The 14,772-nt window shown below is 38.9% G+C and overlaps 2 protein-coding genes and 1 long non-coding RNA gene across 3 annotated transcripts in view; 1 reads left to right on the forward strand and 2 right to left on the reverse strand.

The window, feature by feature from the left end:
* The window catches only part of LOC128657908 (zinc finger protein 484-like), a 437,171-nt gene that overhangs the window by 61,457 nt on the left and 360,942 nt on the right, over positions 1-14,772 (reverse strand). The gene's annotated exons all lie outside the window — the stretch shown is intronic.
* LOC128657107 (oocyte zinc finger protein XlCOF7.1-like) overlaps positions 1-14,772 on the forward strand; it is a 92,500-nt gene that overhangs the window by 17,730 nt on the left and 59,998 nt on the right. The window lies entirely within an intron of this gene.
* Positions 3,034-4,050, reverse strand: LOC128657108 (uncharacterized). Its single transcript, XR_008402086.1, has 2 exons — positions 3,962-4,050; positions 3,034-3,235 (listed from the first exon to the last, which is right to left on the reverse strand). It is a non-coding gene; the product is annotated as an uncharacterized LOC128657108 (long non-coding RNA).

Here is a 14,772-nt window from a genome sequence, read left to right on the forward strand (position 1 = left end):
TAGTATTTGTATACAGCAGAGGGTGAGAGAGAAGAGAGGGTATATGTGTGTGTAGTATTTACATACAGCAGAGGGTGAGAGACAAGAGAGGGTATATGTGTGTGTAGTATTTGCATACAGCAGAGGGTGAGAGACAAGAGAGGGAATAAGTGTGTGTAGTATTTGCATGAAGCAGAGGGTGAGAGACAAGAGAGGGTATAAGTGTGTGTAGTATTTGCATACAGCAGAGGGTGAGAGACAAGAGAGGGTATATGTGTGTGTAGTATTTGCATACAGCAGAGGGTGAGAGACAAGAGAGGGTATAAGTGTGTGTAGTATTTGCATACAGCAGAGGGTGAGAGAGAAGAGAGGGTATATGTGTGTAGTATTTGCATACAGCAGAGGGTGAGAGAGAAGAGAGGGTATATGTGTGTGTGTAGTATTTGCATACAGCAGAGGGTGAGAGACAAGAGAGGGTATATGTGTGTGTAGTATTTGCATACAGCAGAGGGTGAGACAGAAGAGAGGGTATAAGTGTGTGTGTAGTATTTGCATACAGCAGAGGGTGAGAGACAAGAGAGGGTATAAGTGTGTGTAGTATTTGCATGAAGCAGAGGGTGAGAGAGAAGAGAGGGTATATGTGTGTGTAGTATTTGCATACAGCAGAGGGTGAGAGAGAAGAGAGGGTATATGTGTGTGTAGTATTTGCATACAGCAGAGGGTGAGAGACAAGAGAGGGTATGTGTGTGTGTAGTATTTGCATACAGCAGAGGGTGAGAGAGAAGAGAGAGTATATGTGTGTGTAGTATTTGCATACAGCAGAGGGTGAGAGACAAGAGAGGGTATATGTGTGTGTAGTATTTGCATACAGCAGAGGGTGAGAGACAAGAGAGGGTATATGTGTGTGTAGTATTTGCATACAGCAGAGGGTGAGAGACAAGAGAGGGTATGTGTGTGTGTGTAGTATTTGCATACAGTAGAGGGTGAGAGACAAGAGAGGGTATAAGTGTGTGTAGTATTTGCATACAGCAGAGGGTGAGAGACAAGAGAGGGTATAAGTGTGTGTAGTATTTGCATACAGTAGAGGGTGAGAGACAAGAGAGGGTATAAGTGTGTGTAGTATTTGCATACAGCAGAGGGTGAGAGACAAGAGAGGGTATATGTGTGTGTAGTATTTGCATACAGCAGAGGGTGAGAGACAAGAGAGGGTATATGTGTGTGTAGTATTTGCATACAGCAGAGGGTGAGAGACAAGAGAGGGTATAAGTGTGTGTGTAGTATTTGCATGAAGCAGAGGGTGAGAGACAAGAGAGGGTATAAGTGTGTGTAGTATTTGCATGAAGCAGAGGGTGAGAGAGAAGAGAGGGTATATGTGTGTGTAGTATTTGCATACAGTAGAGGGTGAGAGACAAGAGAGGGTATAAGTGTGTGTGTAGTATTTGCATGAAGCAGAGGATGAGAGAGAAGAGAGGGTATAAGTGTGTGTGTAGTATTTGCATGAAGCAGAGGGTGAGAGAGAAGAGAGGGTATATGTGTGTGTAGTATTTGCATACAGTAGAGGGTGAGAGACAAGAGAGGGTATGTGTGTGTGTGTAGTATTTGCATACAGCAGAGGGTGAGAGACAAGAGAGGGTATAAGTGTGTGTAGTATTTGCATACAGCAGAGGGTGAGAGACAAGAGAGGGTATAAGTGTGTGTAGTATTTGCATACAGCAGAGGGTGAGAGACAAGAGAGGGTATATGTGTGTGTAGTATTTGCATACAGTAGAGGGTGAGAGACAAGAGAGGGTATAAGTGTGTGTAGTATTTGCATACAGCAGAGGGTGAGAGACAAGAGAGGGTATGTGTGTATGTGTAGTATTTGCATACAGCAGAGGGTGAGAGACAAGAGAGGGTATATGTGTGTGTAGTATTTGCATACAGTAGAGGGTGAGAGACAAGAGAGGGTATATGTGTGTGTAGTATTTGCATACAGCAGAGGGTGAGAGACAAGAGAGGGTATATGTGTGTATAGTATTTGCATACAGCAGAGGGTGAGAGACAAGAGAGGGTATAAGTGTGTGTAGTATTTGCATACAGCAGAGGGTGAGAGACAAGAGAGGGTATAAGTGTGTGTAGTATTTGCATACAGCAGAGGGTGAGAGACAAGAGAGGGTATAAGTGTGTGTAGTATTTGCATACAGCAGAGGGTGAGAGAGAAGAGAGGGTATAAGTGTGTGTAGTATTTGCATACAGCAGAGGGTGAGAGACAAGAGAGGGTATAAGTGTGTGTAGTATTTGCATACAGCAGAGGGTGAGAGACAAGAGAGAGTATATGTGTGTGTAGTATTTGCATACAACAGAGGGTGAGAGAGAAGAGAGGGTATATGTGTGTGTGTAGTATTTGCATACAGCAGAGGGTGAGAGACAAGAGAGGGTATAAGTGTGTGTAGTATTTGCATACAGCAGAGGGTGAGAGACAAGAGAGGGTATAAGTGTGTGTAGTATTTGCATACAGCAGAGGGTGAGAGAGAAGAGAGGGTATATGTGTGTGTGTAGTATTTGCATACAGCAGAGGGTGAGAGACAAGAGAGAGTATATGTGTGTGTAGTATTTGCATACAACAGAGGGTGAGAGAGAAGAGAGGGTATATGTGTGTGTAGTATTTGCATACAGCAGAGGGTGAGAGACAAGAGAGGGTATATGTGTGTGTGTAGTATTTGCATACAGCAGAGGGTGAGAGACAAGAGAGGGTATGTGTGTGTTTAGTATTTGCATACAGCAGAGGGTGAGAGACAAGAGAGGGTATAAGTGTGTGTAGTATTTGCATACAGCAGAGGGTGAGAGACAAGAGAGGGTATAAGTGTGTGTAGTATTTGCATACAGCAGAGGGTGAGAGACAAGAGAGGGTATAAGTGTGTGTGTAGTATTTGCATACAGCAGAGGGTGAGAGACAAGAGAGGGTATATGTGTGTGTAGTATTTGCATACAGCAGAGGGTGAGAGACAAGAGAGGGTATATATGTGTGTAGTATTTGAATGAAGCAGAGGGTGAGACAGAAAGGAAGACAGGGTATGTTTGTGAACCAGAGATTTTATTATTACAATCTGTCTGTAATGAGGCTCATCATTTTTATAGGGTGAAATAATTTAAGAATCAGAGTTTTCTAACTGTGAAGCTTATACCATAGATCACTCACTTGCAGAGATATCTGATGGCTGAATATTCTGTACAAGGTCTGCATGCGATCCTGTGTCTAGATTTTCATCACTGTAACCTGTTAGTTATAATAAAGAATACAATTATTTTTTTGGTTGAATGGATTTAAAGGGACATGAAGCACAATTTTTTTGCTTTCATAACTAAAATAGAGCATACTGTACCATTTTAAACAACTTTCCAATTTACTTATCTCATTTGCTTCACATTCTTGGTATCCTTTGTTAAAGGAGTAGCAATGCCCTACTGGGAACTAGCTGAATGCACTGGTGAGCCAATAACATGAGGCATATATTTGCAGCCACCAATCAGCAGCTTCTGAACCTACCTAGGTATTCAACAAAAGATACCAAAGTAACAAAACAAATTAGATAATAGAATTAAATTGGAAAGTTGCTTAAATGGATAAATGTAGCCGCCAATCAGAAAGCGCTACCCAGGGTTCTGAACCAAAAATGGGCCAGCTCCTAAGTTTTCATTCCTGCTTTTTCAAATAAAGATTTCAATAGAATGACGAAAATTGATAATAGGAGTAAATAAGAAAGTTTCTTAAAATCACATCCTCTATCTGAATCACAAAAGAAAATATGTGGGTTTCATGTCCCCTTAAGTTAAGTGCAGCTATCTCACACACATCTGATTATACAGTAATATTACACAACACATCAGTATTCTGTGATTGTGATTGGTCAGTCTTCAGGTCCATCATTTACATAATTATTAGTAAAGATTAAATAAATGATAAAGATAACATTAACAGCAACTTCTGCCATAGATCACTCACCTGCAGAGACATCTGATGGCTGAATATTCTGTACAAGGTCTCTATGTGCTCCTGTGTCTAGATTTTCATCTCTGTAACCTGTTAGATCTAATAAAGAATAGAATCAGTTTATTTTGTTAAATTGAAATGAAACAATTGTTGTTGCACCTAAAAAGGCATTGTAAAATGTATTCAATTAACAAACACAAAGCATCTGTTACTTTTTGCATATCAAATATTCACATCTATAAATTAATATTAACATATATACATTGATATATAACTGATTTAACATTAATCTCTCTTGACCCTTTAACTGTGTTTTTATTATTTTTGTGGGTATAAAATTAGTTTATAATCAGACAGCTCATTAGATCACACATGACAGATTTACTATAGATTTGCCGTCAGTCACGTCAGTAGTGTTTGCGCATTTCCTGAGTGAGATATTTATTTCTACACAGCGTTACCTGAGCTCTCATTTCCTGGGATCTCCATAGCCCTTAGTGCTTGGTGAGTCTCCATCATGACGTCCTTGTAAAGCTCCTTGTGTCCCTCTATATACTCCCACTCCTCCATAGAGAAATACACAGCAACATCATCACACTTTATAGGCACCTGAAACACACACAACTCATTCAGTGCTGACACAGGGACTGCATTTTAGCATTGCGCTTGAAGTGGCTTGTGGTTAGGCAATCTCAAAGGTTATTTGCCCGTCTGTAGGTGAATAAAGGTTGATCAGGAATTATGCTTTGTAGTTCATCATCGCTTTTAAGTACATGCCAATGTTTACGTATAATATTTGTGACTTTCTGGCTGTGGCTGGTGGCTGGTGTATGTGGATATAAACCTCAGTGGGTCAGATGATTGGACACTCTTTGGCTTAAGAAGTTCCATTCTATCCTTATGTAGTGCTCTGTTATATGCTTTTGCAAGTGCCTTTTTGGTATATCCTCTCTCTAATAATCTTAGCTTGAGTTCACCCGCAGCTGATTTAAATGATTCTATATCTGTACAGTTAGCGCGGATTCTCAAGTACTCACCAAATCGTAGGCTACGTATTGTATTCGGATGGTGGAAACTATCCGCTCTAAGAATATTATTTGTTGATGTGGGTTTTCTGTAAGATTTAGTGACCAAGTGATCATCAACAATTTTAATCGTAAGATCCAAAAATTCCACTTTTAGCTTATCACTGGTCATGGTGAGATACAGACCAAGAGGATTTTGATTCAACACTGATACAAATTCTAGCAATAAATCATTGGATCCTTCCCATACAAAGAAGATATCGTCTATATACCTGGACCAGTGGGAGATAAAAGATGTAAACCTAATCATCGAGTCGTGAAACACTATGGTTTCTTCCCACCAGCCCAGGTATATATTTGCGTACGTTGGGGCACACAAAGTCCCCATTGCCGTGCCACATGTTTGTAAATAAAATCTCTTGTCGAAGACAAAATAATTGTGTCTGAGGACAAATTCTAGTAATTCAATTAAAAATTCCTTATTCTCATCGGATATGGAGCTATCTTTAGACAGATAATATGAAACAGCCTTACATCCCCACACGGTATCAATACTAGTGTAGAGGGACTCTACATCACAAGTCACAAGGATAGAATTCGGAGTTATAGAGATATTATCAATTTTATTTACTACATGCATCGTATCTCTTGTGTAAGAAGGTAGCGTTTCAACTACATGGCGTAATCTGGCATCAATGTATTTGCTGGCTTTCTCCGTTAATGATCCTATGCCCGATACAATCGGTCGTCCCGGGGGGCAGATCAGACTTTTGTGAATCTTGGGCAATAGGTATAAGGTGGCAACCTTTGGTTGTTTCACTTCAAGAAATTTAAGCTCAGTATTATCAATGATGCCAGAGGATATAGCAGATGATATTAGTTTGTTATATTGTTTCAGAAAACACTCAGTAGGGTTGTTAAAAAGATTGGCATAGTTCTTTTTGTTACCAAGTTGTCTTTTTGCCTCCTCCAAATACATGGAAGTGGGCCATAAGACGACATTGCCTCCTTTATCACTCAATTTAATTTCAGTATCAGACCATTGACTAAGTTCTTTAAGTGTCAGTTTTTCTTCAGCAGTTAGATTGTGAGTTTCTAATTCTCTATGTTCTGGCATGCTGAGAATGCATTCTAGGTCAAGGAAAGTGGCTGTATTGTGTGATATGTTACTAGGTGGTACAAATCTTGATTTGGTTTTCAATATGTGTCTCCAATTAGTATTAACCTGAGTGGTAATGTTGGTATTATCATCTGAGTCCCCCATTAGGCTGAGTAAATCGCCAATGTTCCAGTGATTCGCTACTGGAATTATTAGCAAAGTATTTTTTGAGCAACACTTTTCTGGTAAACAAATGGACATCTTTAATTATATCAAACTTATCTAGTGTCGGTGTGGGTACAAATGTTAATCCTTTCTTGAGGACTGAGATGTGTGATTCAGTTAACACCTTATCGGTTAAATTAATTACATTTAACTCTATTTGTTCGATTTGGTTTTCTTGTTCACTATTTTGGAGTGGAATTGCACCTGTTTCCTTGTCCTTGGCCCTTTTACCCTTGCCTCTACGGGTTCTTCGTCTAAAGTGACGGAATCAACATTATTATGGGGGGTTATTCTGTTGCGTAATATCGGTTTAGGTCTTATTTCTTCATCTGAGACATCAAAGTCAGTCTCTCTATCTGACATTTAGGAGTCACTACCTCCTTGTTTATTGATATTCCATAGATAAACCCTGTTGTTTGCGTAATCACTGACATCTCTATCAATCTTTTTCTATTTCTTGTCAGCTATATACTTAGCAAAACGTTCAACTTCCCCCTTTTTTTGTGTAAGATTTCTGAAAATCCTCTAAGGTTTCATGTGGTTTAAGTTCCTCACTGATCAAATTGACTTGTTCATTAATTTCTTGTAACTTATCTTTCTCATGGTCAATAAGGTAACCAATCAACTTTAGTGAACAATCAGTGAGTGCATCTTCCCATAGGAGTTTGCGTTCTGGTTTTAAATCTTGGAATGTAGGGAACATTTTGAGGCGTAAACCTCTTGGAATAACTTTGTTCTCTACATAAAAATTAAACATAACAATATTCCATTGTCTTGTGATTTGTTTCTTCCTAATTTTTTTAAGTTCTTTTAAGGATTTAAACCATTCCACATTAGATTCACACTCCTTAGTGTTTTTATTTTTCAAATCTAGTGTTAACTTCTGTATGTCCTCAGACCATTTTAACATCTCAGCCCCTAGCTCAAAGGTTGCCATGAGTACTAATGAATATTAAAAATTATATGTGGTATACCCAAATCTATAAGACTAATAAAACACGTGCACAATTTATTAAATGTGGTTTACCCACTAGTCAATTCAAAAAAATGAATAGCATTAATTGCCACAGTGTTAATAAACACTTGGAGTCTAAAAGGTATTAACCTCGGTGCTACCCCTAAACATACTAGTTAAATAAGAGGGAGAGGATTGGAAAAAAGAGGGGGTATTAGCACTCAAAACTCCTATGAGAGTAACCTACTGTATTAAAACAGTTAGTGTAATATGTCAAGTTTGGGTATTAAAACAATTTAATTTTATTGAGATTCATTAAAAGTGATAAATATCACCCTGTCCACCCCAATAATGAGATGTAAAAAAAATAAGATAAAACCAATGAACAACAAACACTCCTTACGGCGTACAGAAGTCTTAGGGTAAAAGCCTCCCTGTATTCCTGGCCGATAACTGGATACTCTGCTTCAGGTGACAAAGGCAAACCCCCCAAGACTTCTATTCGTACGTAAACAAGTAAGGGTGAGAAATATAGAACAAAGTGAGTTCTTGTGAACCTCACAAAAGCGTTTTGGCCGTAGAGCTGGCCTTTTTCAATGTGTGTCGGTTCGTATTGTCAAGCCGAATGTCAGAGACGGCGTCTTTAAAAACCTTTCCCTATCCGTAACATGGCCAATCAGTTGCATGTATCAGTCACACCCCTTTCACTGACCTATCCCAATCGGCGGTACAATGTAACATCCCCCTGTGACGTGGTTGTGTGCCATTTGATGGATTATTCATTGCGTAATATATTCACGCCTACTGTTGTAATGCCTCCTGTCAGACATGTAGTGTTATTCAGGCACAGTGCTAGATAGAATATATACATTGCCGCACTACGTAGTTATGTATAATTCCCGTCAAGCCGGGTCTAAAGTTCACATGATACTATATATGCCCCAGGGATCGCGTAGAGAATCTGATTTATATCATAAATCATTTAAAAAAAAATAAAAAAATCACTGGGGTCATCATTGGTTACGGGTTGTCACTATTGTTAACCTAATGCAGCGTGGACAATGGTTGCTTAAATATATAATGCGGCAATATTCTAGGTCCTCTGCGCTATGCTAGAGAAAAGAGTCTGCTATCAGTATGCCAAGTCCAACAGATAAATACCATCGTAATCGCTTTCAAGGGGTCATTATAATTGTAAAACCGCATATTGAGTAATCATAGCCTAGGTACGTGTTGGGATATCAGAAGAATATAGCCTTGTCTTTTTGCCTCCTCTAAAATACATGGAAGTGGGCCATAAGACGACATTGCCCCCTTTATCACTCAATTTAATTTCAGTATCAGACCATTGACTAAGTTCTTTAAGTGCTAGTTTTTCTTCAGCAGTTAGATTGTGAGTTTCTAATTCTCTATGTTCTGGCATGCTGAGAATGTCTTTGCATACTAGGTCAAGGAAAGTGGCTGTATTGTGTGATATGTTACTAGGTAATGACAGTTGTGATATAAGTAAGGTACTAGAACAATAATACCAACTAATAATAACTATATCCCTAGAAATGGTGTGCACCCAGAATGGAGTTATACCTTGTATTGATTTTATCCTGAAGGAAATATTTCCAGTATATTATAAAATTGACAAACCTCTTGCATTAAAAATCTGTAGGGTTACCCCTTTATGTATACACGTTATTTTAGCCATTCCACTTAGGCTATATTCTTAATAATACACACTGCTATTTTTAATATGTGACAATTGTGTATGAATATTAGAATATGTATATACATCTTGTAATAATCTGTAAGTGCACATCAGAATTAATATTGTACTCTCCTTCTGATATCCCAACACGTACCTAGGCTATGATTACTCAATATGCGGTTTTACAATTATAATGACCCCTTAAAAGCGATTACGATGGTATTTATCTGTTGGACTTGGCATACTGATAGCAGACTCTTTTCTCTAGCATAGCGCAGAGGACCTAGAATATTGCTGCATTATATATTTAAGCAACCATTGTTCACGCTGCATTAGGTTAACAATAGTGACAACCCGTAACCAATGATGACCCTAGTGATTTTTTTTTAAATGATTTATGATATAAATCAGATTCTCTACGCGATCCCTGGGGCATATATAGTATCATGTGAACTTTAGACCCGGTTTGACGGGAATTATACATGATAACTACGTAGTGCGGCAATGTATATATTCTATCTAGCACTGTGCCTGAATAACACTACATGTCTGACAGGAGGCATTACAACAGTAGGCGTGAATATATTACGCAATGAATAATCCATCAAATGGCACACAACCACGTCACAGGGGGATGTTACATTGTACCGCCGATTGGGATAGGTCAGTGAAAGGGGTGTGACTGATACATGCAACTAATTGGCCATGTTACGGATAGGGAAAGGTTTTTAAAGACGCCGTCTCTGACATTCGGCTTGACAATACGAACCGACACACATTGAAAAAGGCCAGCTCTACGGCCGAAACGCGTTTGTGAGGTTCACAAGAACTCACTTTGTTCTATATTTCTCACCCTTACTTGTTTACGTACGAATAGAAGTCTTGGGGGGTTTGCCTCTGTCACCTGAAGCCGAGTATCCAGTTATCGGCCAGGAATACAGGGAGGCTTTTACCCTAAGTCTTCTGTACGCCGTAAGGAGTGTTTGTTATTCATTGGTTTTATCTTATTATTTTTTACATCTCATTATTGGGGTGGACAGGGTGATATTTATCACTTTTAATGAATCTCAATAAAATTAAATTGTTTTAATACCCAAACTTGACATATTACACTAACTGTTTTAATACAGTAGGTTACTCTCATAGGAGTTTTGAGTGCTAATACCCCCTCTTTTTTCCAATCCTCTCCCTCTTATTTAACTAGTATGTTTAGGGGTAGCACCGAGGTTAATACCTTTTAGACTCCAAGTCTTTATTAACACTGTGCCAATTAATGCTATTCATCCCCTGCACAATATCACTTGTCAAAAATACAGCAATGTCACTGATCTGTGAATGTGCACAGCTTCTGTCATAGAGTTCAGAATCACAAGTTACTAAATGGCGGCACCCAGTGTGAAGATGTAAAGCTTCAATATCTGGCACGTATAAGGGGTTAAAATAAGAAAATGGCTTTAAAAAGAGAGCTGCAGGCACAGAAGGAAAAAACAAAAGCCTGGCAAGTAGTAACCATGATACTGTAGTTATACTCAGCAGTTTAAGTCCCTTTAATGCATGTAAACAAACACGTGTAAATACACAAATACAGCCGGTCACAGGGACACACAGCTGTTATTATGACACATATTCCATCAGCTCTCACCTCCCCTGTCAGCAGGTACATGATCTGCAGGGTGTGGGTCAGTATCCTCTCTGTCATTATCTTGTCCCCGGTCATGTGACTCGATGTCAGTGAGTTAGGCACACGCTGCAAGAGTGAAACATAAAAATATCACTGACACCTCTCACATCACCTGCGCGTATCCTGTTATCATATTCTCCATCTCATAATGGTCACACGACAAGCACCTTCTATAGTCAATCTGAGCACTTGTATAAAACTTAGTGAGTTCCAGCGTTTTACCTGCTGGAGTGTATTCAATTGTTTACAAATATATAATTTACCTTTATTTTGGCATTTAAAATAACTGATTTTACCCATGGTATTCCTACCTATACTAAAAGTGTTTATACTTAAGTATATGATATATAAAAGTTGTGTAAACAAAGCAAGTAGAAGAAATTACACTCCCTGTTTGTTTGTGTGTAAGAGAGATAAGCAATAAAATGTATGGTATACAAACCTAGATAATATAAACAAGCACAGAAAGTGTGTGTACAGAATGTGATAAACTAAAAAGATCTGATCCCCCTGCAAGCTCAACTAATTTTAATGGGTTGTGGTTTCAAAGAACAAAAACAGCTGTTTAATTTACAAAAATATATCTAAATAAGTAATTTCTCAAGTATTTTATACTCTACAGCCAATATAACATTAGAAACACATTAAAGGAAAACTATTTTACAGTACACTGTGCCTTTAACCCCTTAGTGACCACAGCACTTTTCCATTTTCTGTCCGTTTGGGATCAAGGCTATTTTTACATTTCTGCTGTGTTTGTGTTTAGCTGTAATTTTCCTCTTACTCATTTACTGTACCCACACATATTATATTTTGTTGTTCTCGCCATTAAATCGACTTTCTATTTTCATCATATCTTATAATTTACTATAAAAAAAAATATATATATATTAAATATATAAAATATAAGGAAAAAATGGAAAAAAACCACACTTTTTTAACTTTGACCCCCAAAATCTGTTACACATCTACAACCACCAAAAAACACCCATGCTAAATAGTTTCTAAATTTTGTCCTGAGTTTAGAAATACCCAATGTTTACATGGTTTTTTTTGCAAGTTATAGGGCAATAAATAGAAGTAGCACTTTGCTATTTCCAATTTTTTTTTTCTCCAAAATTAGCGATAGTTACATTGGAACACTGATATTGTTCAGGAATCCTGAATATCCCTTGACATGTATATATATTTTTTTAGAAGACATCCCAAAGTATTGATCTAGGCCCATTGTGGTATATTTCATGCCACCATGTCACCGCCAAATGCGATCAAATAATACATTTTTTTCACTTTTTCACAAACTTTAGTTTCAGGTTTCTCACTGAAATTATTTACAAACAGCTTGTGCAATTATGGCACAAATAGTTGTAAAAGCTTCTCTGTGATCCCCTTTGTTCAGAAATAGCAGACATATATGGCTTTGGCGTTGCTTTTTGGTAATTAGAAGGCCGCTAAATGCCGCTGCGCACCACACGTGTATTATGCCCAGCAGTGAAGGGGTTAATTAAGACGCTTGTAGGGTTAATTTTAGCTTTAGTGTAATGTAGTAGACAACCCAAAGTATGGATCTAGGCCCATTTTGGTATATTTCACGCCACCATTTCACCGCCAAATGTGATAAAATAAAAAAAATTGTTCACTTTTTCACAAACTTTAGGTTTCTCACTGAAATTATTTACAAACAGCTTGTGCAATTATGGCAAAAATAGTTGTAAAAGCTTCTCTGGGATCCCCTTTGTTCAGAAATAGCAGACATATATGGTTTTGGCGTTGCTCTTTGGTAATTAGAAGGCCGCTAAATGCTGTTGCGCACCACACATGTATTATGCCCAGCAGTGAAGGGGTTAATTAGGTAGCTTGTAGGGAGCTTGCAGGGTTAATTTTAGCTTTAGTGCAGAGATCAGCCTCCCGCCTGACACATCACACCCCCAGATCCCTCCCAAACAGCTCTCTTCCCTCCCCCACCCCACAATTGTCCCTGCCATCTTAAGTACTGCCAGTACTAAAATAAAAGTTTTGGGTTTTTTTTTGTTTCGTTTTTTAAAAACCTTATTCTGCTATGTAGGATCCCCCCTTAGCCCCTAACCTCTCTGATCCCCCCCAAACAGCTCTCTAACCCCAACCTCTGCTTTATTGTGGCCATTGTTTGCAATCAAATATGTTTTTTTTTTTTTTTAAAAACTATTTTCTGTAGGGTAGCTGCCCCCCCTCAACACCCAACCCCCCTCCCTCTCCCAGATCGATTAATTTTTTTTATTCCCACCCTCTCTTCCCACAGAATCCCACCATGTCCCTGCACGCAATCCCGCCCCCCTCCTACACCGATGGCCGACCACCCGCCTCCCTGGATAAGCTCCCACCCACCAACGAACACGGCCATCGATGGCTGATGCAGAGAGAGCCACAGAGCGGCTCTCTCTGCATCAGACTGCTCAAAACTGTTATTGCAGGATGCTTCAATATTGAGGCATCACTGCAGTAACATGAAAGCGGCTGGAAGCGATCAGGATCGCTTCTACCGCTTTCAAAGACCAACGACATACGGGGTACGTCCTTGGTCGTTACCTGCATTTTTTGCAGGACGTTCCCCATACGTCGTTGGTCATTAAGGGGTTAAAGTGATAGAAATGTCAAAATTGAAAAGAGCATTAGTGCATATAAATTTAAAGTAGAAGAAGTGTTTTTGCAATATATTTCCATTAGCAAAAATACTTCTAGTAAAAGCTATAACTATTTCAGCTGCATATGCACATATGCTGTATGTGGCTTGAGCATCAGGATTTAAACACCATGCCTGCTCAGACAGCTGACAGTGGAGTGTATTGCATCAGTGAACATTTAGTTGGTGCCATATAAGCTGCTGTTGACTTTCTGAGAACAAGTGGTGTTTGAACACTGGTGTATAGGACAATCACAGGATACGTACGTATGCAGCTAAAAAAACAGTAATAACTTTTACTAGAAGCATTTTTGCTAATTGAAGTGTATTGCAAAATGTTTTCAATTCAAAATTAAAATGCATAAATGCACACATCAATTTTGACTTTTCTATCCCTTTAATGTGATTTTTATGCACAATATATCAGCAATTAAATACGGCACTGCACAAGGTCTGCACACACATTTTTATAACAATTTAAACTGTAATTTTGATAGCAATATTTGCAGTACACAACCCTTGAGGAGATTCTTAAATATATATTTTTGCTGTAGCTAATTAGGGAAATATAAATGAGCCCCTGTACTGATCAAGCAAACACTGTGTAACATGTTGTAAGATCAAACTGGATCCTGCAGGACACATTCCAATATGTTTGAGTGCAGTAAAAAAACACAATATGCAGAGATATATTACAGAAAAACCAGGCAAAATAAACTATAAAATTACCACTAGGTATAATGAAAAATATTTTTAGGGAATTTAGTTTTATGTTTAATGTCCCTTTGATTGTTGATATCATAAATTGATTAAATGTGTTGGGAACAAAAGGAAATAATACAAAATGATGAAGGCAACAGGATTACTGGGGGGGGGGGGGGTATTGTCATGTGATGAAATGCACCAAGTGATACAGAAATAACAAGAAATATAAAATGTCATCTATACATGAACCAGAACATATGGAATTAAGTTTTCAGGCACAGGATGTAAGCAGGCTAACGAGCTAGCGGGAATTATCAATATATGACATATGTACACATGCTTATGGCCAGTCTATACAATAGCGCTTCCTCTTCTGCACAAATTACTTCTTGTTTATACCATACTAGTCCTAAAGCCCGTTCACACGGGCCATTTTTTGCAGTACAGCGTCCCACCCCTTGCGCTCTCTCCCTCCCCCTCTCTTTTGCTCTCTCTCCCTCCCCCTCTCTTTTGCTTTCTCTCCCTCCCCCTCTCTTTTGCTCTCTCTCCCCCCCTCTCTTTTGCGCTCTCCCCCCCCCTCTCTTTTGCGCTCTCTCTCTCTCCCCCCCTCTCTTTTGCACTCTCTCTCCCCCTCTCTTTTGCGCTCTCTCTCCCCCTCTCTTTTGCGCTCTCTCTCTCCCCCTCTCTTTTGCGCTCTCTCTCTCTCCCCCCTCTTTTGTGCTCTCTCCCCCTCTCTTTTGCGCTCTCTCTCTCTCCCCACTCTCTTTCGCTCTCT

Source organism: Bombina bombina, chromosome 4 (genome assembly GCF_027579735.1).
Source record: "Bombina bombina isolate aBomBom1 chromosome 4, aBomBom1.pri, whole genome shotgun sequence".
Lineage (NCBI taxonomy): Eukaryota > Metazoa > Chordata > Amphibia > Anura > Bombinatoridae > Bombina > Bombina bombina.